This window comes from Trichoplusia ni, chromosome 12, assembly GCF_003590095.1.
Source record: "Trichoplusia ni isolate ovarian cell line Hi5 chromosome 12, tn1, whole genome shotgun sequence".
Classification (NCBI taxonomy): Eukaryota; Metazoa; Arthropoda; class Insecta; order Lepidoptera; family Noctuidae; genus Trichoplusia; species Trichoplusia ni.
The window spans coordinates 4,951,485-4,976,771 of NC_039489.1; the positions used below are offsets into that span (position 1 = coordinate 4,951,485).

The following is a 25,287-nucleotide window of genomic DNA, read 5'->3' on the forward strand; positions in this document are numbered from 1 at the left end:
TTTTTGATCAAGAATTTACCAATATTAAATGAGTAACAGCCAATACCAGTCCACAAAAAAATGACCTGGACTAAAATTCTTTAAAAGAGTCGCAAACTTAAAACCTGCATCACCTACATTCGCTAATGGTGAATAGCAACACCCCACTCGGTCATAAGTACCGCATATTTCGAGCAACGAAATGCACCCACAGCTGATCTACTAAGAACTGGTACCACTGGTACTACCACTTCTCACCACCACACCAAGGCCTCAATCATCACGCCACACAATAGGTCACGCTGTCACATCGGTCACCCCATTTAATAACTAGATAAAACCGGTTTTATTAAAACAATAGACTTCGATCAAGATTATGGTAGGAATACGAAAGATGATCAGAACTTGTTTGGTAAGTAGGAGCGTGTGATGAAATTGTGAACATTTCATCTTTTCATTCGATGGTGTCAGCTCATTGTCGTCTAAAGTATAACTGTCCCCGCGGCGTCGAATAGTAGGATTTGTGTATTTCATCAAATAGTGTTTTGACCAAAATTCGCTTTTGATTTGTAATGTATATAAAATCTGGCAATGGATTGTTCTCTATTCTTGTCATCACTTGGCAATCCAAACAGTCATTAAATTTATTCTAATTATTTAATCGAAATATTTTGAAAAAATGCTTATTTTCAAAACCCACTGATTTTTTAACAAAACGCCGGTGTATATTTGACTCTCAAAAATCCTCAAAGATTGAAATCAGTCGCATATATTTGTAGTCTTAATGCATGTACTACCGGGTAACTAATGACAGGAGCCTTATATAGCCACGCGTGGGCGAACTGGTTGGACATAATTATTGTTATTGTAGGTACTATGTGACTGTATTATGTTTATGATTGAACTTGGCAATTAAATGGGTAGTTATGGCCTAAAATAATAGATACTACTTTACCTTTTGATCGGTCTCTCCTATACGTAACTGATGTTGAATTTTGTCAGAATCTTAACACACTTACACAAAAACAGTCGTCACCGTCGTCGGAGATGGCGTTACAATCGTTGAAACTCCGACAACTACTGGTCGAAAGGAAAATGCGTGACTTGGCTTATACACTGATGTCATTCTTTGATGTAAAACAAAGAATATATTCTGTTCTATTCTAATTTTACAATGGATTGATAGATTGAAGGACCTTAAAACGGTCCTAAGTAACACGGAGCATTCACTGAAAAATGTATGATCCTCTAATGAAGCTTTTTAGAAACGCACATTTCCAAGAGTACAAAACACTGACATTATCTGATTAAGAACTTAGCGAGAAAGTCCAAACTGCGAAGCCTGGAGAGCCAAACAACAAAAACTAAAAGTACAACAAAATGATAAACAAACTTTCCCATAATCATATTATAAACCCACAACTACCTTACAAGGAGTTCTGTCAGGCCGACTCTACACTGCTCCAAATATATAAGATGTCACTAGGTTACGATAAACGCCTACAATCAATATGTATGTAAGTGGGTCTATTGTACAATGGGATTATGTAGAACCAGCCTTATGACTCGAGAAGATTCGATTGACAAAGTAGTACTTGCACTTTCGATATGTAGGTTAGATTCTCGGTTGGGTGAATCTGTGGTGACACTGATGAATAGTGAAAGGGCTGGTCACAGTTTTGATATACCAGGCAAAATTTGGGCGATAGTAATCATATAGGAGAACATAGATTTTAAAGAGGAGAAACTGGAGAGATGGTTAAGAGAAAGCTAAGGGAAATCGACTTCTTTTGGAAAAATTGATCCAAAATAGCTACAGTCAGAGATGGGTGGAAGAAAGGAAAGGCAGCCTTTGACCAGGACTCGAAGACTGACTAAGGGCTTTTGAATAATATCATGCATACGTAAGCATAATAATTTAAAATAACAGCAGCTTGGTGGCAACCTAGCCTAGTGGTTAGAGATTTTTTCAGATTGTTACAAGTTCAAACCAGCATAGAAGCAACGTCGAAACATCTTTCAATTAGTAATATTCCTAAAAAACTAAAGTATTCACCACAAATACTGAATGAAATAAGAGAACAAATTAAAAATCTATTTACCATCTATTACATAAGATTTACTTTTGCCTACACATTACATGCTGTGTTTGCGCATTAGTGAGTGTCGACCTCACGACCTTACGGCCATCAGTCCGCCTTAGTCATTAAACCCAGGGTCAAATTACTTCAAATCAGACAAATTTCGATAATTAGTATTAGCAGTAAAGTAATATACAAGGAGAGAGGTCGCTACTATCCGTTTTTCCCCACTCATGCCTGTACGATGAGGTATAACTAGTCTTGAAAAGGACTATTGCCAGATCATAGAAGCGTTATCTCGCTTGGCATTGACAATAATCTTAATTTGAAAGCTCATAGTGAAAGTGAATGCTTTAGTAATTTTATGAATGACCGAAAGTATATGATTTTTTATGGATATGTCGATTAGCATCAGCCGAAATAAAGGGTTCTGATGATTAACCTCTGCTGGAGGCAAAGAATCCCTGACACTGGCTCCATGTTGGTCTAAAAATCAATTTCGTCATGCTAAAATAATATTATGCCTACTTAGAAACACACTGCCTGGTCTACAAAAAAAATCTGATACCATTTAATCACTTTTAAAACTTTTTTTAAACCTTACCGTACCCAAAATTCCAATTCATACTTCATCATTCATCAACTAAAATAATTAAAATTATAGGCAGAGCTGGGCGATATAACTATAGTAATAAAATGGTCCCATCCATTCCAATCTGAGCAAATAAAAGAGATAGCAGATGTGGTAATTGCATGTCTTTGCCTTCGATAGCACACGACTCTACAAGATTATTAAATTAATGGCTGATGGACTTTGGGTATGAATCTGACAAGGTTTAAATGTTAGAAATTTTAGACGTATAAGAAATTTATAAAGTGATTTAATCATGGATCCATTTCTTTTACCTATAAATCATTATTTTTCAGGTTTAGCTGAATTTTCTTTCCTGAAGTATTTAAACTTCTATTTTTCTGGTCTGATGAGCTACCTAGGTTGGAACCTACAACTAAAGTAATTTTAAATGTACAACGACAGTTGATTAAGTCAATACTACATATTAAACTGTAACAATAATAATACCATAGAAACTTTACTGTATTAACATTGACCAATAAATAAATAAATAATAAATAAATAAATGCGGACAACATCACATACATTGTTCTGAACCCAAAGTAAGTTGCTCAAGCACTTGTGTTATGGAATTCAGATACAACGAAGGTACCACAAACACCCAGACCCGAGGCAATGTAGAAATGTGAATTTTTACATTGACCCGACCGGGGATCGAACCCGGGACCTCAGAGCTAGCGACACCTTGAAACCGGTGCGTACGCCACTCGACCACGGAGGTCGTCAGCAATAAGCCTACTTATATATCTATAATGGCATACTCTTGCTCTCCTTTTAGCCTTTTATAAGGTGTAATGCAAAATAGAACGTTAAACTATTTTTGACGTGCAATATAAAAATAACGAATACGGCTTAAAAAAATGTACAGAAAATATTCCAATCTTCGTTTTATTCATACTCAAACTCGAAATAACGTTAATCATAATAAGAGACCTTATTGACCTTAGGGTCTATAGCCATTGTGGCCTTAATAGGAGATTATGGTTGTAATTTGAGGTCAGAATTTTGAACTAGACCCCTTTCTACTTTAGTTTAAGCATTTAATTTGGAAGTATGAATATACGGATACATTTTGAGATAAAACGCAGTGTAATTCACTTGGATTTTCTCGTTTTGTAATTATTTTTACGTTTAAAGCAACCATTTTAAAATCTATTAATTTTAATATTCCTAGGTAACTTCTAAGTTAGTTTCTTTAAACTGTTATTTTTGTCATAAATCGCCATGTTTGTTATTAATCCTGACGTTCTGCAAATAAAATACCTATGTAAAGTTCTAAAGAACAAAATAATATTAGGCCTTTAATTCACTTCAGTGCTACTACCAAATCCTGAAATAACATGCAATCATTAAGAAATAAACTACCAATCAATTGAATCAATTAAATAATAATTCAAATAGAAAAATCGTGATCCACAGTTTTCCTACTATTAACTTTTAAAAAAGGATTTATGCAACCGTGTAAGCGAGACACAACTATAGCTTTGTATAAATCCGTCTCGCTTCCACAAATCGCTTTAGTCCTTCACGAGTTCGTGGTAGAGGCGTAGATTTTTGCTAAATGTATTCAACTATTATGCAATAATTATAAATTCGTTCCTAAAATTAACACCGTTTTGAATAGCTTAAATATTTTTACGGTTTGTTAAAATATAAGGATAAATTCGTGAATGGACGTAATGGATTTTAAATGATGATGATTTTGTTTACTGGGTAAGCTTTGCTTTATAAGTTGTATAACAAAAATGATTTTTCTATTTTTCGGAGGTGTCTTTAAAGTACGTGTTAGATGATTTGAATAAATTACTTTCCCATTTTCATGATTTGGTCCCTGAAACTAAAAGTGTGGATTGTAAGTATGGTGACTCTTTCACGTAAAAACTACTGAAATGATTAGGAAAAAAATCTACTGATAGTATTTAAACTGCATTGACACACAGGGTCGTTTTTATCCCAATTTTGTGTTCCTGTGTGATCATTGGCTGGCAACAGCTAGTAAGGAAAATATGTTTTTCAGCAGTTCAAAATTATTTAAATTAATTTCAACTAGAATCTATGGTCAACAAAGACTTGCTTCTTAAATTCAGATAGAGTTTTATCGCAAACAACGAAATAATAAGGTAATTGCTACTACACACTTTTTATAACTAAGTCATTGAACTAAAAGTTCTGAAATAAAAATAAATATTTATAAACCACAGAAAAACAATATAATAATTATTTTATATCAAAACATACATTTATTTATTACGAGCGATCTAAATTAGACCACATATTATTAAAGTCGGTTTGAAATATAACCCAGATAATGAACAAGAGGCCTGACTGATTACTTAACAAGAATGTACATACACTAGATATGGTAGTACAAGCGAGCGTAGTTTTCTAAGTTTAAAAAGCGTACCTATTTTTGAGTTGAAACCTGATTGCTTAAAATATGTTACTATAAAACTTAAAACGTACGAAAATGACATTTCTGTCGAACTAACGACGTTTAAATATAATACGTTGGGGAAACTCATCAGCTTTGGCACTTGACATGTATTCAACTGCCAAAGCTGATGAGTTTATCCGTGGTCCCAGTTTTTATCAGGAAAAAAATTACGTTGGCTTACATCATATATACTTATAAAACAAAACGCGCTTAATTCATTAATTTACTATATAAAAAAAACACTATCAAAAAAGAATAAGCTAAAATAAAAAATATAATAGATGTTTCTTAACAGATTAATAAATAAAAAATACAAGAAAATCAGTTTAAATTTAGTTTTATTTGAAAGATGTCTGTTCGTTTACTTTCACTAATCGTATATTTGTTTAGTGGCGCGAATGTCATGGTTTTTGTGTCACTTTCACTGTTTATTTACATGGAAGATTTCGTCACAACCATTGATTAGAAACGAGACTGAGATTTCTAAGAAAAGAGGTTTTTTATAAAAAAAATCAGTGAGAGTGAAGCCCTTTATAAATTTTGAACATAACAGTTTAAAAACAACGATGTTCTATTAATTGTATATACGAAAAAAATGATTGTTAATAAAAGTACTTTTTTGTAATTTTCGAAATAGTAGCGTGATAGCTATATTTTTGGATTGCAGACATTTAGAATATGGAAAAAAATACTGAACCAAAATTTTATCAGCCAAAAACTAGCATAGAAGAGTCACTGTCGTAAGCCATAAGATATTTTTGTAGGGTTCCGTACAAAAAAGGTAAAAATTGTATGTATTAAGAATCACTGCTGTAATTCCATGGTGTACAATAAAGAATATTCTAATCTAATCTAATCTAAAAATAGAACATAATTAATGAGGCTCCATCCGTCCATCAAAATACGATACATGAGATACATCCAGGCTGTTTCTCACGAATTGTATTTTTCACCCAATCTATTTGCTTCCCAAGAATTATTTATACATAACCCTCACTGCCGCAAAATGCCTTCAAAAAAGTTTTATTTCTATTTGGCGCTTCTAGTATCTCTATACATTTATACATATAACAAATAATGACCAATGCGGTCATATGTGTGCCACGTTCACTTTCAATCACCCAACACTTACCGAGTGACCCTGGACGGATTATTAAGAGAAATTCATTAAAGCCGTTTTTTTTTGCTGTTATACATCTTGGTCTTGCAATGGGTATTTATGTATGGTGTAATGGAATGTTTTTAGAAGGCTGAGAGGACAGGTCTAAGCTAGTTTTGAAGTTTTTTCCATCGAGAGAAGAGATTCCATTCAACGCTGTGTAGTTAAATAGCTTGAAGATATGGTGATAATCTCTCAGGTTCTAAATGTCCAGTGGGATCATCCGAAAGGGCTACCGTAGCCCCGCTGTGTATAGATCATAAGCAGGAACATGAGGTGGTTTTAGTCAGTAAAAGTCTGGCACTTCCTACCCATCTTGGTAATTTCCCATTCGAAAAAAAGGTATCTACTAAATAACTGATTTAGGAATAAATAGGTTAATCACAATATAGTCGAATTGTTCAGAGCTGTAATTAGTTGGTGGATCTTGGCCAACCAATCACAATTCGGATAAGTTAAACCAGCTTAAATTGTTTCGCCTTCGTAACAATATATCGGAGTCTCACCAAAACACCCCGGTCCCCTTATACTGGCAAGATCAAAGTCACGGTATCGCTTACACATACGCGACTTCAGAGAACTAATAAACTTGTTTTTCTCTCTGTCATTTTGTGATCATTGTCCTCCCACATTTCACAGTTCAATTTTATTAGCTTATGTACACAAAGCCACTCCAACAATAAGCCTAAAATCCGGTTTGAAAATGTCATTCTCATACAAAAGTACGTCAACGTCTTGTCTTTCTTTATTTGTTGTAACCAATACGTTTGTTCATAAGTGGGCCACGCTCGCTTTCAATTTGACCCGAGTTATTAAGAGAAAGTCATTAACGTGGGTTGGGCTAAAGCTATAAGCTGTTCATAGGTTTTTTGTAGGATTAGGCGAATTGTAAACCAATCTGGGGATATGCCAAAAAAAATAACACACAGACGGAAAATATATTGAGGAATACCAAGACTGATATGATTGAAGTGAGAGTGGATACAAGACAGCAGCAGTCTTAAAGAAGTGCTAGTACTAAAGAGTTTGGATACCAGCAGCTGTTTCACGTATCTTAAAAATATTTACTGTTAATCAACTCGCGTCAAAGAGGCATCCATAAAAATAAGCTAAAATAAAACCAATATACTTACTCCCTATCTGTATTTTTTTTAAATTGATATTGCCGCAATAAAATCGTTAGAAACATCATCAGTCAGAATTAGCTATCACAGGTTATGAGATACAGTCTCGTGATAGACGGATAGAAATCTTAGCCTAACTAATTGAGGCACTTTTTAACCCCAAAGGTACGGAACTAGAAAATGAAAGTTGCTTCTACACAATAATTGGTGTTAAATAGCTACAAAAAAAAGACAATTTATACCATGCATAGGGATCTCAGAAAAAAAAATAGTTTGCTTGCTCAATTTGCAGAAAAATATAGATAAAAAACTGTTTTAATAAATAGATACCCGTTACTTAGCCAACACGATACTATGATTACAAAACTTCGTTATTATAATCTTAAATGTGGGAAATATCCAACACAACAATGTATAAAAAGATCAAAGGTGTCTTATTGTGTTCCTAACAATATTACAAAACTTTTGTAAAGCATCAACACGGCAAAATAATTAAGATTCATACACGAACTTAATCCCAGTCTCCGATAATCGAGGATTATCTAAAAGTCACCACCGCCATAACGAACGTATAAAGCCCACTGAGATATACAATCTTTAAAAAAAAAATAAAAAAATTTCTTCTATTTTCTTTTTAAAAAACAACCCCTGAGGCCCTTATTCCTTGTATCGCGCCTGTAAGAGTTTTAAGTAAGGAGTTTCTCCGTAAGATTGACATTTTCTACCCTTGCAACTAGAATCATCAATATTGTAATAAAGTGCCAGAAAAAGAATTTCTTCGATAAAAAAATGTCCAAATTATCTGAATGTCTTATTTCAAGTAGGTCTTTTGTACAAAGGGTCAAACGTACAACATAAAATTATCTCCAACAAAATCATAATCAAACAGTTTTTATTTCAAATAGGCCGTATCTCAGGCACTTTTAAAACTTCAACACCTTTATCTTAACAGCTGAGATCTGCCTATCACCTCATTTCAACGTTACCCAACAAATGATTACAATCGCAACAACTACCAATGAAAAGAAGGAAATTAAGTTATTAAAATAATTTGTTATACAATACTGGTTTGTAAGCAATTGTAAGGTGGTTACGTAAGTTTAAAATTACGGCCTAGTATATACTGTTATTAAAATTCGAGAGTTCTTGACGTAGATTTAAATAGTGTAGGCATTTGTTTGTTACGTGGGCAGGGATGAACAACAAGGTTTCCACTAATCACCATCATCTTCACTTTTGCATGTAGTCAGCTAGTTATTTTTAGTATTTTCGTTCCACTGATGTACATAATCTCTTTTCTTGTCAATCTCTTTTCTTTGCTAAAACTAGCTATTTCTTCTTTTGTCTCCCGCTTGCTATGGAGGGAAGTGGAACATTTTTTCTTACTCCTCCTCTTTACTATTTCTGATTAATTTCGTTGCGGGTTCCAAGGCAGTTAATTGTTCCCCCTGGGACACACCGAACTTAAGTGTTTCGGTGGTTTTCGTTGGTTTCATTGTAGATCCTGGCTTACAGGAGTTGCGATGACGGGCATGTGTGGCGGGCTAGTCCCATTAAAAAAAAAATGATGTACATAATACTATGATAACATGTTTGAATCTCATCCAGACCAAAATTGCCTAAATTCTAATATGGTTTACTGTCGTTATAAAAACCTTTTGAGTATCAATTGAATTGTAAATAGTATAGTATATATACCAAGGTATAATACCAGCAAAGAAATGTCTGACTCCTGGGCCTGTGAAGTAGATTCGAGCATTGATCTCAAAATTAGTTGACTGCAGGTTGGCGATTACAGATTTGGAATCTTTGAGCCACCCAGTCCTAACTGGTCTATGTTAAAACCAATAAGCCAGAACTTGCCAGAACTTGGATTTTATCAGTGGGTATGATAACATTCAAGTATGAACAATTAATACGTAAATATTTAATCTTTTCAATTAGCGGATATTTCTTCTTACTTAATAAATACGATACCTTCACAGACAGTCAACAGGTATCAGTCATAGGTAATCTTATAATGATCTCTATACAAGCACTATTGTAAGACACCCGGAAAACAGACTCCATAATTCAAAGAAAACAATTGCTTATTTAAACATTTTTTGTTTCAGAACCCGCAGTCATCGTCCCTCAGTTTGAAAAGGTATAATTTAGTTATTATTTTGTAACGAATCTTTTAATCTTTTTTAACTTGAACGAGCGTCTGAAAGAGGTTTTTTGATAGGGGAACAAAAACTTAAACCAAAAAGTTAAATAGTTCCTGACTCCTAATAAGCATATTGGATTCAGTGTTCCAAAAAAAGATACTAATGAAGGTTTTGGGGTGTCGTGTGAAAATATCAAAATCCACTTTTGAGATACCAAATTGATAGTAGGATGGATGAAATAATTATAAGTATAATAGTGAAATGTAATTAGAACCTGGAGATTGTTTTAAACGGTCATAATTGTGGCAGTACAAAAGAAAGGTACACACTTTTACGCTAAATTATGTCTTCCTTGCATCGCGTTCGTCTTCCCAAACATTGAAGTCACATGCACAAAGATACCCAGTCTTTGCACAAACGCTTGACCCGCGATCGTGGTGACCACTTGTCACAGTGAAACATTAAAAATAATTCTAGTCCTTAATAGAAGAATCTTGTTTTACACTAAGAGACTTCCAAATATGCGAAACATCAAAATCATCATCATCTTCCTAGATTTTTCCCCATCATGTTGGGGTCGGCTTCCCACCTAACAAGATGATTTTATCAAAACATCACTTTCAAAAATTCTCTCTGGCGCTACTTGCAAGTTATGAGTAATTAATTATCTCTCGAATATCTTAATAAATCTTATCAGATGGTCACTCATCATAATTTATTTTAACAAGAATTCAGTTACTATCTGTATATTCAAAACACATTACTGTCAATATGTAAATCAGATTTTGTATTCGACTTTGCTTTTCTAATTTATGCACAAGCCTACAATATTTAAAACATGTAGTAATAAATTCAAGTAGACAAAGAATCGGGATTACGAAACAATGGTTGTCTAAATGTCGCGGTGTGATATGGTGTGATGTGCCGCGCAGTTATTATAACATGTTGCGGTTCAGTTGTGAATGTCAGGCAGTTTGTGAAATGTCTGGGTTATTTTTAAAGCATGTAGTGTTGGGATAAATATCTATGTTTTTTAAGAAAATTACAAAAGTTAAAATTGAACAGGCTAATATATTTTTAGGCACGTTTTAAACTTATTTTTAACTTGGTATTGTGTTTATCCAAGCAGATACTTTGAATGTGCATACTTAAATTGACTTTATGGCAATTATTATTATTGCAGCGTAAAGTAACGAGTTAATTGCGTCTTAAAGTAATAAAGTCTTTAATAAACATATGAATTATTAAAGCTAACATATTAATAATAATTGATGTTAAATTATTTCTAATAGGAAAATGTACACATATCGAATGATGAATAACCGAAGAATACCTATGGTAAATACAATAAAATATTATTTTTTCCTTAACTTTAATAAAATCTATTTAACGGACTACCGCTTGTAACACATTATATTCTATGTCACTTGATAAATAATTCACCACGTTTTATATAAAACCGCATTAAAATTGCTATTAAATAAAATAATAAACAATAATAATATAATCTTTGATAAACCATTTCTTAACGTTATAGGTATATCATAATTCCTATACTGTTATAATCTTAGGTTAAATCAGTAACTTAGTGTCCATATTCTGTGTTCTAAATACTCAAAATATAAAAAACATTTTTTTAATCTAGTCATTACAAAAAATGACCTATCATAAATTATTACTACAACATAATATTTAGCGAGTATACCATTACCGGTAATACCATTGTCTGTATGCGGGCTGGGCGTGGTGCGAACGACTAGAGAAAGTATCACATTTGGTGTGTCGAAAGGAAGAGTGGCCTGATCTTAAACATCTGGGACTACGGGAGCCAAGGAGTTTTGGTGAGAGAGGTTATATTGCTGGGGTACTGGTGGTCTAGACTATATAAAATGACATTAGAATATAAATAGAAAAAAAATACAGCCCGGTGACGGATGGCTGGACGAAAAGACAGTGGACCCTCAGTAGTATGGTTTCGCTTTCAACCTTTGGGTACCTCTCGTAGACTGGGATTGCTAGTCTGTTTAAATTTTCATAGAAGATGAATTGGTGCTGACGTTATTACATCAAATAGTAAAAATAAAGATCAAAGTTAAGGTTAATATGGACATCAATTTGTAAGTAGATGACAAATAAATTTAGGGGTGTCTCCATTTCATCTATTTAATTTCAGCCTTGTACGAGGGCCCTTATTGTATTTGATGTCTCCCACAAGACTGATATTTGTTCATATTTAACGTATTTAACAGACAACAAAGACCTATGACAATCTAACAGCAAAAAAGATTTTCTGAACGTCTATGATGGATTAAGATACCTATTCTCAAAACCAACAGAATGTATTTCGACATCAAGAAATGAAATGTCAAGGCATTCGAAACATAAATTCTTAGATGTCAATCATTTGACAAGTTATTTTTTTTAATAGTAAAAGAAAAATGCTGTCATACACAAGGCAATGACCGCCCGGAGGTGTGGTCAGAATAAATAATTACGCTTAGGATCGTATGAGTCGCGACGAGTTTGTATATGGCCTCATTGGTTCGCTATTGCGCAATTTTGATTTATATTACTGTACTAGAAATCACTTGCAAAAAGAATATGAAAGAGAAACCGTTAAATATGTACGAAATAAAAGACAAAGGACAATCACCTTCATACGTCAAGGCAACCTATAAAACATCATGGTATCAAAAATATCCAAAAATTATTTCCCTTTTTATTTGTTTACCAAAGAAAAATAAATGAAAAGCAAACAACAAAATAGCATGGAAACACACAATTGAAATAAGACTTACACTTGCAAGTCATAAAATTATTTACGACAGAATTCAAATACCCATTTCTCCATTGGTAACGAAGGGAACTTACAAAACCGTACAAAATTCATAATAACATCAGCCTATCTCGTCTATCGAGAAAATGGCGGATGCATTATGCCAGTAATGCAAATATCGTCTGCGGCAATTAAGCGGGAGCCCGATCGAGTCATTATATCGATATAGCTTATTACTCGATTATCGTAAGTGCGGACCTGCATACGTAATCGTCGAGTATCGATTTGAGAATCGGTCGTGTAGAATAGACCCCTGTGAGATTTAACAATAGGGTACCGGAGTCGATTGCTAACGTTTCTTGCTTTCTTGAGAAATGTTCGGTATTGTTTAAATGAGAAAGTTTGCTTGCTCTGAACAAGTTTAACTTGTTAGATGATTTAGATGAGAATCGTGAATTACAACTTCTTGAGAGAGATATAACGAGACGACTTGTTAAAGTATAAAAATGGTAGAAAAACTTACATTAATCAAATTATTTCAAACCAAAATAACTTATATCAAAAATCGATAAATCTTGCTAGGTAAGATCTATTTTACTGTATAAACAAATGTTTAAGACATATTTAACTCGTCATAGATTACTTTTATTCAATAACTACCTAATTAAAATTCTTGTGTCGGATGTCTTTTTGCTATTATTTACTAGCAAGTCCGCGGTGTAACCTCTATGGGACGTCGTCAAACCAGTGTACAGATTTTTTTTTGCAGATTGTGTATGTTTTTGTTCACAAACTTTTTCTCTTAATATTTTTCGCATTCTACCAAATTTTACCTCAATCATTGGTTTGAATCACTGAACTAAATACTTGTATCATGTCTTTTAGTTTGTATACCTGAAGCACTTGTCTTGTCCTCCATCCTCAATATTGGTACCCCTTCATTTGGCCTTAACGCCAGTGTTGTTGGGATCATTAAAAAGCCTGTCCTCAGCCTGTATTTAAAGAGTTTTTATTCCTTTTGTATGAGCTTGTTTCATTCAAGGGTTAACGTCGTTTCTGATACTGAAATTGTTTTAGATAGTATAAAATGGTTTAGTTTTTAAAAGCGATAATCAGAATTGGTTTTTTTATAGATCGAATATTAATTTTACAGGAATTTTTAAATTATATATTTTTTATTACTGGGTTATTAACCTGAATTAAATTGGTAGAGCGACCTTTTTTTGCACATCAGAAAATCATTGGCCTAGCCTTTTCCCAACTATGTTGGGGTCGGCTACCAGTCCAACCGGTTTCAGCTAAGTACCAGTGTTTTACAAGGAGCGACTGCCTATCTGACACTTCTAAAACCTGGGCAACACGATACCCCTTGGTTAGACTGGCTGTCAGACTTTTTCAAGCTTCTGACTACCTGTAACGACTGTCAAAGATGTAGGAATAACATCCGGGACCCACAACTTAACGTGCCTTCCAAAACACGGAGGAACTCGTTATGACAAAGATGGTCACCCATCTACGGACCAACCGCGTCAAGCATAGCTTACCCTGTGATCGAATCACTTATGCGGTTATAGCTTAGCTTTCACATCAGAAAATAACAGTGGTATTTCTCTCACATTGTAAAGTAACGTGTATCATGTCAAATCAATGGCTTTGTTTAGGCTCATACTAGAAAAATACTTAGAGATCCTAAAGCGGTAGGCTAAAACTCAATCACTCAGACACGAAACATGAAAACTTAAGTAAAGAGTAAACATAAAATGGCTACAGCAACAATCCCTTTCAACCTTAAGATAAATGAGCGCCATCAACCTAATCACATACATTAAGACATATAAATTAATATTCACTCAACTCCTTTCGATGAACACAGCTAGTACATAAGTAATCATATGAGAAAAAAGAGGAATACAACCGAAGCCGCGGCAGAAACGAGTATTGGTAGCGTCGGCAAAAAAATGACGCATGTCCACAGACTAGATGAGGAATAGATAGGAGCTTGAATTATCTATATACTAATATATAAAGCTGGAGAGTTTGTTTGTTTGTTTGAACGCGCTAATCTCAGGAACTACTGGTCCAAATTGAAAAATTCTTTTTGTGTTGAATATACCATTAATCGAGGAAGGCTTTAGGCTATAAACCATCACGCTGCGACTAATAGGTGCGAAGATACAATGGAAAATGTGAAAAAAACAGGACTGGTATAAATCGTAACTTATATCTTCTTCTACCCACGGGAACGAAGTCGCGGGCAACAGGTAGTATCAAATATTTTTTCTGATATTTCTTATTTTTGGTCTGGTTGTAGAATACAGAATCAAGTGCCAGAAACTAGAACCCAAGACTGTCAACTAAAATATTAGATATTACGTCGCAATATTGCCTTCGGAATAAATAGCCAAAATATTTCTTATTCATTTGATCTTCTGTTTCTTACGTTACCCTATCTAACTCTTATCAAGTCTCTGGTCTCCGTATTATAATTATCGTACTGCTTAAAGGGCTGATCGCAGTTGATGTTGAATTAATGGTATTGTTATCATAGCCCTGCCCCCCGGGTTCGCCTGTGTTTTTATTTAATATGTACTTAATACTTGATAAATTATTCATGAGTAACTTTTTTATCGCATGTAGTTACATGATCACAAACAGACTTACTGTAGGATACTACGATACCTACCCATTACAATGGATTGTGCAATATATCACAATACAAGGGAAGAAATATATACACTAAAGATTTGTGGATAATATCCATTTTAACCGACTTTAAAAATGAAGAGGTTTTCTGTTCGTTTTTAGCACAGAATTTGGAACTGGATGAATCAATTTTGTTGATTCTATTTCTATTCTATATTAAATGTCTATTCTATATTGAAATAGCTGTCATTTGTTCACACAATATTTCAGCAATTTAGCCTAATAGTTTTAATTCAACATGATATTATGCTTTTGTTGTTAAAACATATTATTGATGAGAACCACCAACCCTGCTATAATTAGTGTTAATATTAATCGTCCTATTAATAATATATTGCATTATTGTTATTATAGCATTCTGTGTAATGTAACTTAATGCTAGTTACTAAAAATATCGAAAGTAAAAAAATACACGTGCAAAGGAACCGCCCCTTAATAAGTTCTTGTCCAAGTTTTAATAAGATGCCTGTTCTTCATATTACTGTATACAGCTTACCGACTCTTAAACCCGAGCTATTGTCGACGTAAGAGAGAGACAGAACTACGTACAGAGTAGTGCTATCTCGGTTGCACTATAAAAACCGTCTGAATAGATAACTTGGTACAAGGACTGTTCGAATATGAAACGTTGTCACTTTTTATTTGTTTTTGATATTATGTTTCATTTATTACTAACAAATGAGGCTACTAGTAATTAACTGAGAGAATGGTACTTTATATTTAAAAATAGACTATGAGTTGGTTTGGATAAGGTCGGGTTTTAGATTGGCTATGATTTTATATTATGGATGGTCGGAATTCTTAAACTAAATTAAAAGTAAGTAAGCAGATAGAGTTTCATCAGCTTTCAGCACTTTTCGTGTTCAACTGGGAGCCAAATACTGCAAGTTCGATTCCCGGACAAGTATTTTTGTTTTAGGGCTTTGTATCTAAAGGGGAAAAACTTATTGTTTTACTATTCTGTTTGCTTCAACCAATTTGCACGGAACCCTAGGGTCAAGAGGACTCCTGACTAAGTAAAGAATCGTCTCTCTTGGCCGTTTTTTTTACATTATTGCTAATTTTTCCTATATCATTTTGTTTTTGTGGAATCTCTCACAGACATAATCAAATTCTTTACAGATATAACAAAAACAAAAAGATTATATGCCTTTTAATCCAAATCAATCCCAGTAAACAAACAAGACTTATACCTTATAATCGTGTACTATAGTTATAATCACGTTGCGTGTCGCTATGTCACGCGATTGTGTCGTGTCGGGGTGTTAAAATGCTGCTATAAGGTGATCTGATCTCAGTAACTCTGAAAGTAATATTATTTTAGTTGTGGGGAGACTATCTGCCTTGTAATTGCAATCATCATCATCATCATCATCAGCCAATATTCGTCTACTGCTGGACATAGGCTTCCCCAATTGCACGCCAATACGACAGTTGCAACAAATCATTTAGTTCTGGTGGTAGACCCTTTGTTTATTAAAGCAATGAGTGTTAATGGTAATTCGAATTTGATTAATAAGTTTAGAATAGCTGGTGTTGAGCATTTAATAAGTAGTAAGTCCCCTTAAAAAGTAAAAAAATATATCAGAAAATTAACAGAAATCCCTAAAACTAACAAAAAATCTAATCAAAATTTAAAACTTAACCTTTAATTCCTCCAATACTGCAAAAGCGACATTTTATCGGCCCAAAAGCTATATATAGAAAATGTTCTTAAAGACGGTATTGTAAATGGCTACGTTTTTATGGGATCACACAATTTATGGTGTAATCCTGTTAATGTGGTTGCCATGGTAACTGGATATGTTTGCAAACCCCATAGGAAAGTTGTTCATATGGTGAGGTTGGATGCGTTAATGTCATTGAACTTCTATTGTTCAGTTTTGATTACATCTTGTAAATGAATTGCTTAATTAAGTTAGTTTTCACACCTATTGTCAAGTTACAAAATGTTGTTGTTGACGAACAAATTTTGATCAGCTAACAACAGTTTTGTATTTTGAGTAGACTGAATTTCTTTCAATTAGACTGAATTTCGTATGACCAGCAAAAAAATATTAAGTGACTTATTTTCTTTGAGAGATCCAATACCATTTATTTAGGGTGGTAGTCGATGTGAAAACGAGACAGCACTAGTCTGTATGTAGTGATATCTCTCTCTTACATCAACAATAGTCTTGCTTAAAGAGTTCGTAAGCTGCATCCACAAACAACAACATCACATCTAATTAAAACTTGGTCGAGGACTTATTCGGGAGCGATGCTTGTGACAAATGACTAATTTTCTTTGATGTCTCGAAATAAAACATTAAAAAATCAAAATCAAAATCTTGGCTTCATTGCCAAGCACAAAAGCAATATCTATACTAATATATAAAGCTGAAGAGTTTGTTTGTTTGTTTGAACGCGCTAATCTCAGGAACTACTGGTCCAAATTGAAAAATTCTCTTTGTGTTGAATAGACCATTCATCGAGGAAGGCTTTAGGCTATAAAACATCACGCTGCGACTAATAGGAGCGAAGATACAATGGAAAATGTCAAAAAAAACAGGGCAGGTATAAATCATAACTTATATCTTCTACCCACGGGGACGAAGTCGCGGGCAACAGCTAGTTTTCAATGCGTTTGGGCTTCCTTAAACAAATTCCATAGAACTTTACCAATAAGACGTAGGTTCACCGAAAATAAAGATATCTTCGCTATTTATAGGTGTTTGAAAAAAAATATACAGCCAACAAAACAATACAATATAATTTTATTACAGTGTATTACGTAATGGAGGAGATCCAATCGTTTGTCGGTACATCGGGCGTGATTCAAACGTTTTTTGTACACCGTACAAATTGTTGAGGATTAGATCATACTAGACTATGATTGGCCGTTTATTGGGATGATTAAATTGGTGTAAATGGTACTGTGAATCTGTGACTACAAATTCTTGGCTAAAACCTTACGCAGCCAGGTGGTCGATTTTAAAATTAGATTAAAGGTGTTACTGTTATCAAAGAACGTCAAAAATATAGACTGGCTTGTTGATCAAGTAGTTAATTACCCTTTTTTTATAAGGCGGGGAATCGTTATGGACACCCGCTCCCTCGGGGGAAGAAACGGCTAGTGTAAGACTCGACTGTTATAAAAGAGGTCGTGGGTGCGATTCCCACCCAGTACATGAAACATTTTTGTGTTTCTTTTCACCTGATGACAAATCAAAAGATGATTTATTGTGGCATGCTAAATTAGATTTGATACCATTTACATTCCTATGTTTTTAACCAAAAATAGTTAAATATTCCATCTTTAGTCTTCTAGAATTTAATTAACACTTCACAGATAGTTTTAAATTTGTAAAGCTATAACTATTTATGACTTAATAGCATTCGTTACAGTTCTTTGATCGAACTTCATCATATTACATCATGCTTGTTTTCGGATTCGCACGACTCTTTTATGTGATAACCGGTATTCGAAGATAAATCTTATTAATTAACTAGCTGTTGCCCGCGACTTCGTCTGCGTGATTGCGTGACGTTGATATAAGTTAGGAATATTTGAACGGAAGCCCTGAAGATGAATAATTTTCCCTGTTTTTTCCACATTTTTCCATTGTATCTTCGCTCCTATTAGCCGCAGCGTGATGATATATAGCCTAAAACCTTCCTCGATTAATGGTCTATTCAAAACAAATAATTTTTCGATTTGGAACAGTAGTTCCTGAGATTAGCGCGTTCAAACAAACAAACAAACTCTTCAGCTTTATATATTAGTACAGATATAGATTTATCTTTGACTTTACTGATATTTTCAAATGTTAAAAAATGATAACATGTAGATGCAGTTAAGAAGTTACAAGTGATTTTCCATTTTTCAGCGATATACGAACTGAGTAAACTAAATAGTAAAAATGAGATGCCTAAACAAATTAATCTAAAAACTTCTAAGGAAATGATTAAGTAGAAGCAAATTTTACCATCTATTCCGATTACCGATACCGACGCTAAATTACTAAAAGGATTTAGATGAAACTTGGAACCAGAAATAATTCATAGAATAGTGTTTATCTCGATTTGTAGCGGTCGGACTGTCGGGCAACGGCTAGTCTAAAAATAAAATTAATACGGACCATTGCAACCATTTTCACAATAATTTCCTTGCCACGGCGACATAAGCCATAAAACACCTCATGGACCAACATTAATTAAACCAAGCTCTAACAAATAAACCACGTAATTAAACAAGCCAACTTCCTAAACACTTAACAATATTAACAAACGAACAGATAGCCACATCTTAGCTAATATTAATGAAATTGTGGAAACGAGACAGCATAATACACCGTGTATAGCGCCATCTCACTTCCAAAAATACAAGGATATTGCATTAAAGACAGTGGTAGGTACCAAAGCACACAATACAAATTAAACATGTTGTAACGCCATTGTCTTGCAATACGATAAAATATTTTGGAACACTAAATCAGTCGCAATGAATCACGCAGAATGCGGTCCTAGATTGTCAACAGATAGATATTTTGTGTTTGTAACTACTGGGTGTTAAGTGGAGAGATATTTGAGGAATTTTTATTTGTTTATGGCTGGAATGTGAAGGAGACGTGATTTGAAATTTTGTTTGGCATTATCTTTAGTTTGTGAGGTTAGGTATTACCAATACCTAAAAATACTACTTAAGTTGCGAGACATATCGTTTTGCTTCGTTCTTTGTATAAGTGATTTTTGTCACTGATGTATATTTTTTGATGAGTCTGTGTCAAAACTCCAACTGCTCTATCTTTTACATTTTTTTTATCGTCAAGTCTCGTAAAAATTAAACTTGTATTTTAAGCTTTCTCAAGTTTTAACTATTTTGAAATCCCTTAATTTAATATACCGCTTTTGTACATAGAATTAAACAGCTTTCTTGGATAAACAATAGACTACTCCCAAAAAACTGGTTCACCAGAGAAAAAGCCATTAGAATCTAATGGATACAGAAATAATAAAATAAGCAATGGAAAGGTCTCCCTTCTCTTCGTCCACATAATCTAGTTCTATGCCTATTAGCAACTCATTGTGTCCAAAAGTCACATATCGGCTAATATTATCCTGCATCTGATCATGTAAGTAAACGTCACATTACATGCATCACATCACCACGATTGCTCTCCTACATAACTATACTACATATACCCAACCTTGAAAGTCATCTGAACAGCAACAAACACACATTCTTTCCGCCAAAGACATTTGATAAGGTCACAAGTCACTACAATTGTTTGTCAATAATCCTTTTGCAGCAGTTGAAGGTTCAAAACCAGTTTGAACTGGTTCTGGTGTCGCGTTTGATTTGGTTTCACAGATCCTTGTAGGTATGAGTAATGTAAAAGGAGTATATATAGTATAGGGTAGGTCTTTGATAATTTTACTTTTTATATTAAAATAAATAAATGCGGATAACATCACATACATTGTTCTGAACCCAAATTAAGTTGCTAAAGCACTTGTGTTATGGAATTCAGATACAACGAAGGTACTACAAACACCCAGACCCAAGACAATGTAGAAATGTGAATTTAAACATTGACCCGACCGGGGATCGAACCCGGGACCTTAGAGCTAGCGACACCGTGAAACCGGTGCGTTGTGCGTTGTACGCCACTCGACCACGGAGGTCGTCAAATCACTATATAAAGTTTCTCGATTTTTTCGTTTTACCGATTAACGAAAACCGGTTAACCTATTATCCGTTTTCACTAACCATCTAATAAGCTTATTTTCTATTTGTTACTACCAACTATTTTGAGCGCCAAATTCATTGCATCATTTACTGCAAGCTTCCTTAATGCTTATTTCGACCAACTTAAAGTACAGTTCAAATTGCTACACAACGGAATCTACGTACTTTCAGAAATAAAAAGGATCTATCATCTTTGCCTATACACGGTGATTTTTTAGTCGTCTTACAAAAGCAGACCAGTTCATGTATCCGACGTAAATTACCCCTAGGCGAGATTTTTTTTTTTTATCATCAACTACGATAATAAGTACGAAGAAAATTAAACAAGAGAAATCTGAAATATGCTCTTAAAAATGATAAAAACGCCGCCGCCCGCATCCCTCACCATTGTTACAAGGCTCGGACCGCGCTCGCAACAGAGCTGTGTCGCTAAAAAACTACGAATTGCATCATAATATTAAATAAAAATTGCATTTTTTTCTTCAAATCTCATAAATATCTATTTTTTTATCATGAACATGTTCTAGTCAGTGGTTACATGAATTGGGCTGCTTTTGTAAGACGACTAAAAAATCACCGTGTATATGTATGTATTACAAGTGGCACGATTTCACGCTTCGCCTAGAGCTATTTTTCTACGTACACTAAAAAGTTCTAGCTAATTATGTTAATATTTGCCATGGTAACACAAAAACAAAAAACAATCCTTTTACTAGAAAACTGGATCAAACAATTTTGGCACGAACCCAGAGCTATTAGTAGGAAAATAAGAAAAGACTAATACCGACTCATTACATTATGCAAATTATATCGTTCTAATAATTTAGACATTATTTGCATGAGTAAGGAAGGAGAAGGAAAGCGTTGGACCCATTGGGCAAAACGCCAATGACTGTAATGAAGACCTATATCGGGAAATTAGCTTTTATATTTGTAACCTACTAGTAGTGACACGGTATCGAATAGAAAGTATCGATACTGTACTCATGAGTAGTATCGATAAAAAAGTATCGTACTCGTAAAAGAATCGACACAAAAGTATCGATACCTCAAAGTATCGAGTTCTTTGCTCAGGCAGGGCCTTCCTAACGTATGGACTAACGTATGGACGTTAGTTTGTCAATGTTAGTTAGTAAGTATTGTCTGTACTGTACCTTCATTCAGTAAGAGAAAATGAAAAAATAGCAAATGGTACATAAATATAAGATAAATAAAAACTATCTGTAAGTAAAGCCACAATTTTTTAGTCTAAAATATTATAAATCCCATTCCTCCTCTGTACAATCGCTCAAGAAAAGAAGTTTGTCGAGCCTTTTTGGCGATAGGCGGTTACGGGTTTTAGTAATTGTACTTCCAGCTACTCAACTTGTCAAAAGTACTTGCTAAGTAAAAGTATTGAAAACAAAGTATCGAGTACAAAAGTATCGGTATCAAATGGAAACCTACTCGATACCATAAAGTATCGATACTTTTTTCGTGTCCCTACCTACTAGCTCTCCCGGCGAAGTAAGTACCACCTAACAGTCGATGATAACAATGCAAACAGAAATACTGTTTTTGCCACTATTCCATATTTTCTCCCCGTTTAAGCCTGGACTGCAACGAATATTTCAAGACTACAATAAGCCTATTAATATACGGGACAAAGGAAAAAACAAGACATACTCTATCTCTACCTCTGAAAGTGAGAACTTGGTAGTTGTGGAAGCGAGAGAGCGCGCCATAGGGCATAGAACAGCATCTCTTTCATACAACTGTAACTCTTACTTTAGGAGATAACCACCATCTTCTAAAGCATTCTTGTACTGTTATTGATTGCAAGGAGTACGAGTGTAGGTCAAAATGCTGAAACCCATTGAGCGCAACGTGTCGCATGTTCGATCCCCGCGAAGGATAACCATTTTTGGGTGATCCATGAATATTTGCCCAGAATGTAGATGGCTTGTGAAACTACTATAGCATGGTTATTAAAAACGATTATTAGAATTTTGGTTATTACTCCAGTATTGTCTATTATTAATTTTAAGTTAATTATAACAAAAAAAGAAACTATCTGTTTATAAAGTCATTGAATAGAATTTTATATTCGCGACATCGCCACGCTCATAAATAACCACCCAAGCATAACCAAGCCACTTAGCATAGTACGGAAAAGCAATATAAATGATAAATTAATATTATTAAAGGTTGGTGATAGTCGTGGTGGCCTACCAGTTCTATGCATGGATTCGTAACCTCGAAGTATAGGTTCGATCCCAACGCAGAAAAAGTTGTAAATTGACTTTTTCAAAGTTTTATGTACTTTTTCAATTGTTCTCGAATACTACTGACAAACGATAAAGAAACCATGGATTACAAATTCTAGATATGGCAATCTTTTCAACTCGGCTACCGGTGCAGTTTAATATAAAATCGTTATGCGTTATCTTATACTATTACAATAATATTTTATCTAGATATTTTTAAGCTAGTCGTAAAAATAAAAACTCGTTCAGAAATCTAGTAATTATATTAAAAACCTGATTTTGTTATACAAACAAGTTTTAGAAATATTAGCATCTATTTTGACTTAAAAAGTATTTATGCATGCAGATAAGAGATTAATTCTTTAAATTTATTTTGGTATTTTTATAAATACGACTTAAAAATTTGAGACTTGAATTACAATAAGCTAGATTTTTTCTCGGAAATCTGGCGCCCGAGAGCAGGCATATTCCCCCTTTGTCTAGAGTAACACGAATGGCTACATAGCATTAGTTATTAGCACAGCTAAAACACTTTTTGATATTCATCATCATCATCACCCACAGCCTTTATCCTCCCTCTGCTGGGCATATGCCTCCCCTTTCTCGTGCCAATTTCTGCGGTCCTGTGCTACCCTCATCCTGACTTGACCCTTTATTGCGCCAGCGACCCATCTTTAGATGAGAACCTCCCTTAAAATACGTCACAGTTTCCGATCCGCGAAGCTTCATCAAGATTTAAACGACTTATGTAAAGTATTCCAAGAGTTTATGAGGCACATTTTGTTCATTCTTCATTTATTTCAAGAAACGATTACCAAAAAGTCTCAAACATTTCAACTATTCGGGGTTCGAGCTCACCGCACATTCTTTATCGTCGTAAAGATGTAGGAACTTATTCTTCATTGACGTAATAAAAAGCATCCACCCGTTTCCGCACAATCCCATCTAAAACTAAAAGGATTTTAATGACTGATAGGCAGCAAAACAATAAAATTTAATTGATTCTGAGAAGTTGATTAAGGATGCATCAATGTCTCATCTAGATTTATTAGATCATTTCATTACATTACTTGGTTCCTTAATTCCCGTACCATGCGATCATGCAGAAGTTGTTGAGGAAGGGAGATGCAGCTATGCAATGTAAAGTGCCGTCTCACATCTACAACATACAGTACGGCCGATTTAACATGGCACTTCGGAAATGAGAAACAAGCTTGTTAGAGCGAGATCTAAGTATACAAGGTCGTTGTGTGAAACAAAGACAGCAATACTTTGTAGCTCTTTCCCGATGTGCCAAGTTACATTGACTGCAATATACGTGTTTTAAAAGATTGTAAATGATCTTCCTCATAGCAGTATTAAGTACGAATACTTAGACTTTTACATCCGGATAAGATTATGAGGCTTTTGAGAGGATCAATCATACTTGTCACAAATGTAACGTATTTATTAGAACTGTTGGAAGTCTGTTTGAAAGACCTTTAAAAGAAGTCTCAGTGCAAAATGTGGCAACAAATCAATAGGATAAAATTCCTAAGAACGGACTTTTTAGTAAAAAATGTTCAATCTCGTAGGTGTCTGGAAAACCTTTCAAACCAATTATATAATTAAATTTTTCCTCCAGAAAATAGATACAATTTTTGTAGAGGATCCCTATATAGCGAGGGATATAACAAACACAAGACACCCAAACTCCGACCCAGGATTTCTCGTCGTTCGTCGTTCTTGTCGTCGTGGATCTGTCTGTCACACAAGAACTTGTCCTAGGTAAGAGAGAATCATTTTTTCAGACAGGTTGTGCCTCAGGGGTTAACATTGACTCATCTTTCGATAATATGACAACAAACTATTTATATGTTAATACATTTTTGGCGAGACTTTCGTGAGTCATCAGAAATGTCATTTAAATAATTAAAACATTAAAATAATGTTGTTTGTTAGTCATTTTGGAGTTCTTTAAATAAGTGTTTTGACTAAATTGCATGACGAAATATTTTTGTGAGAATTTTGTAATTTGTTTTGAATACGCAGTTCAAGTTCAATATGTTAAAAAGTGTGGCAATTGATTAAAAAGGATGGTTTTTATTTAAAGGTTGTATTCGTTTTCCGACTAAAAGATGTGTAATTTTACTAAAAAGCTTTCGTCGGTTTTCTTATTTATAATTTATGTAAGTTAATTTAATAATATTTTTTAGGACAAAAACGTACAATCAAATTCAAATTAAAACTACTGAGACAACTTGTTGAAATTTTGGGAACCAAATGACAGT

The 25,287-nt window shown here is 34.1% G+C and overlaps 1 protein-coding gene across 1 annotated transcript in view; it reads left to right on the forward strand.

The window, feature by feature from the left end:
* The window catches only part of LOC113499160, a 104,796-nt gene that overhangs the window by 22,314 nt on the left and 57,195 nt on the right, over positions 1 to 25,287 (forward strand). The window contains exon 2 of the mRNA XM_026879509.1: positions 9,526 to 9,557. The gene's annotated coding sequence lies outside the window, so the exon portion shown is untranslated. The remainder of the gene's footprint in view (positions 1 to 9,525; positions 9,558 to 25,287) is intronic.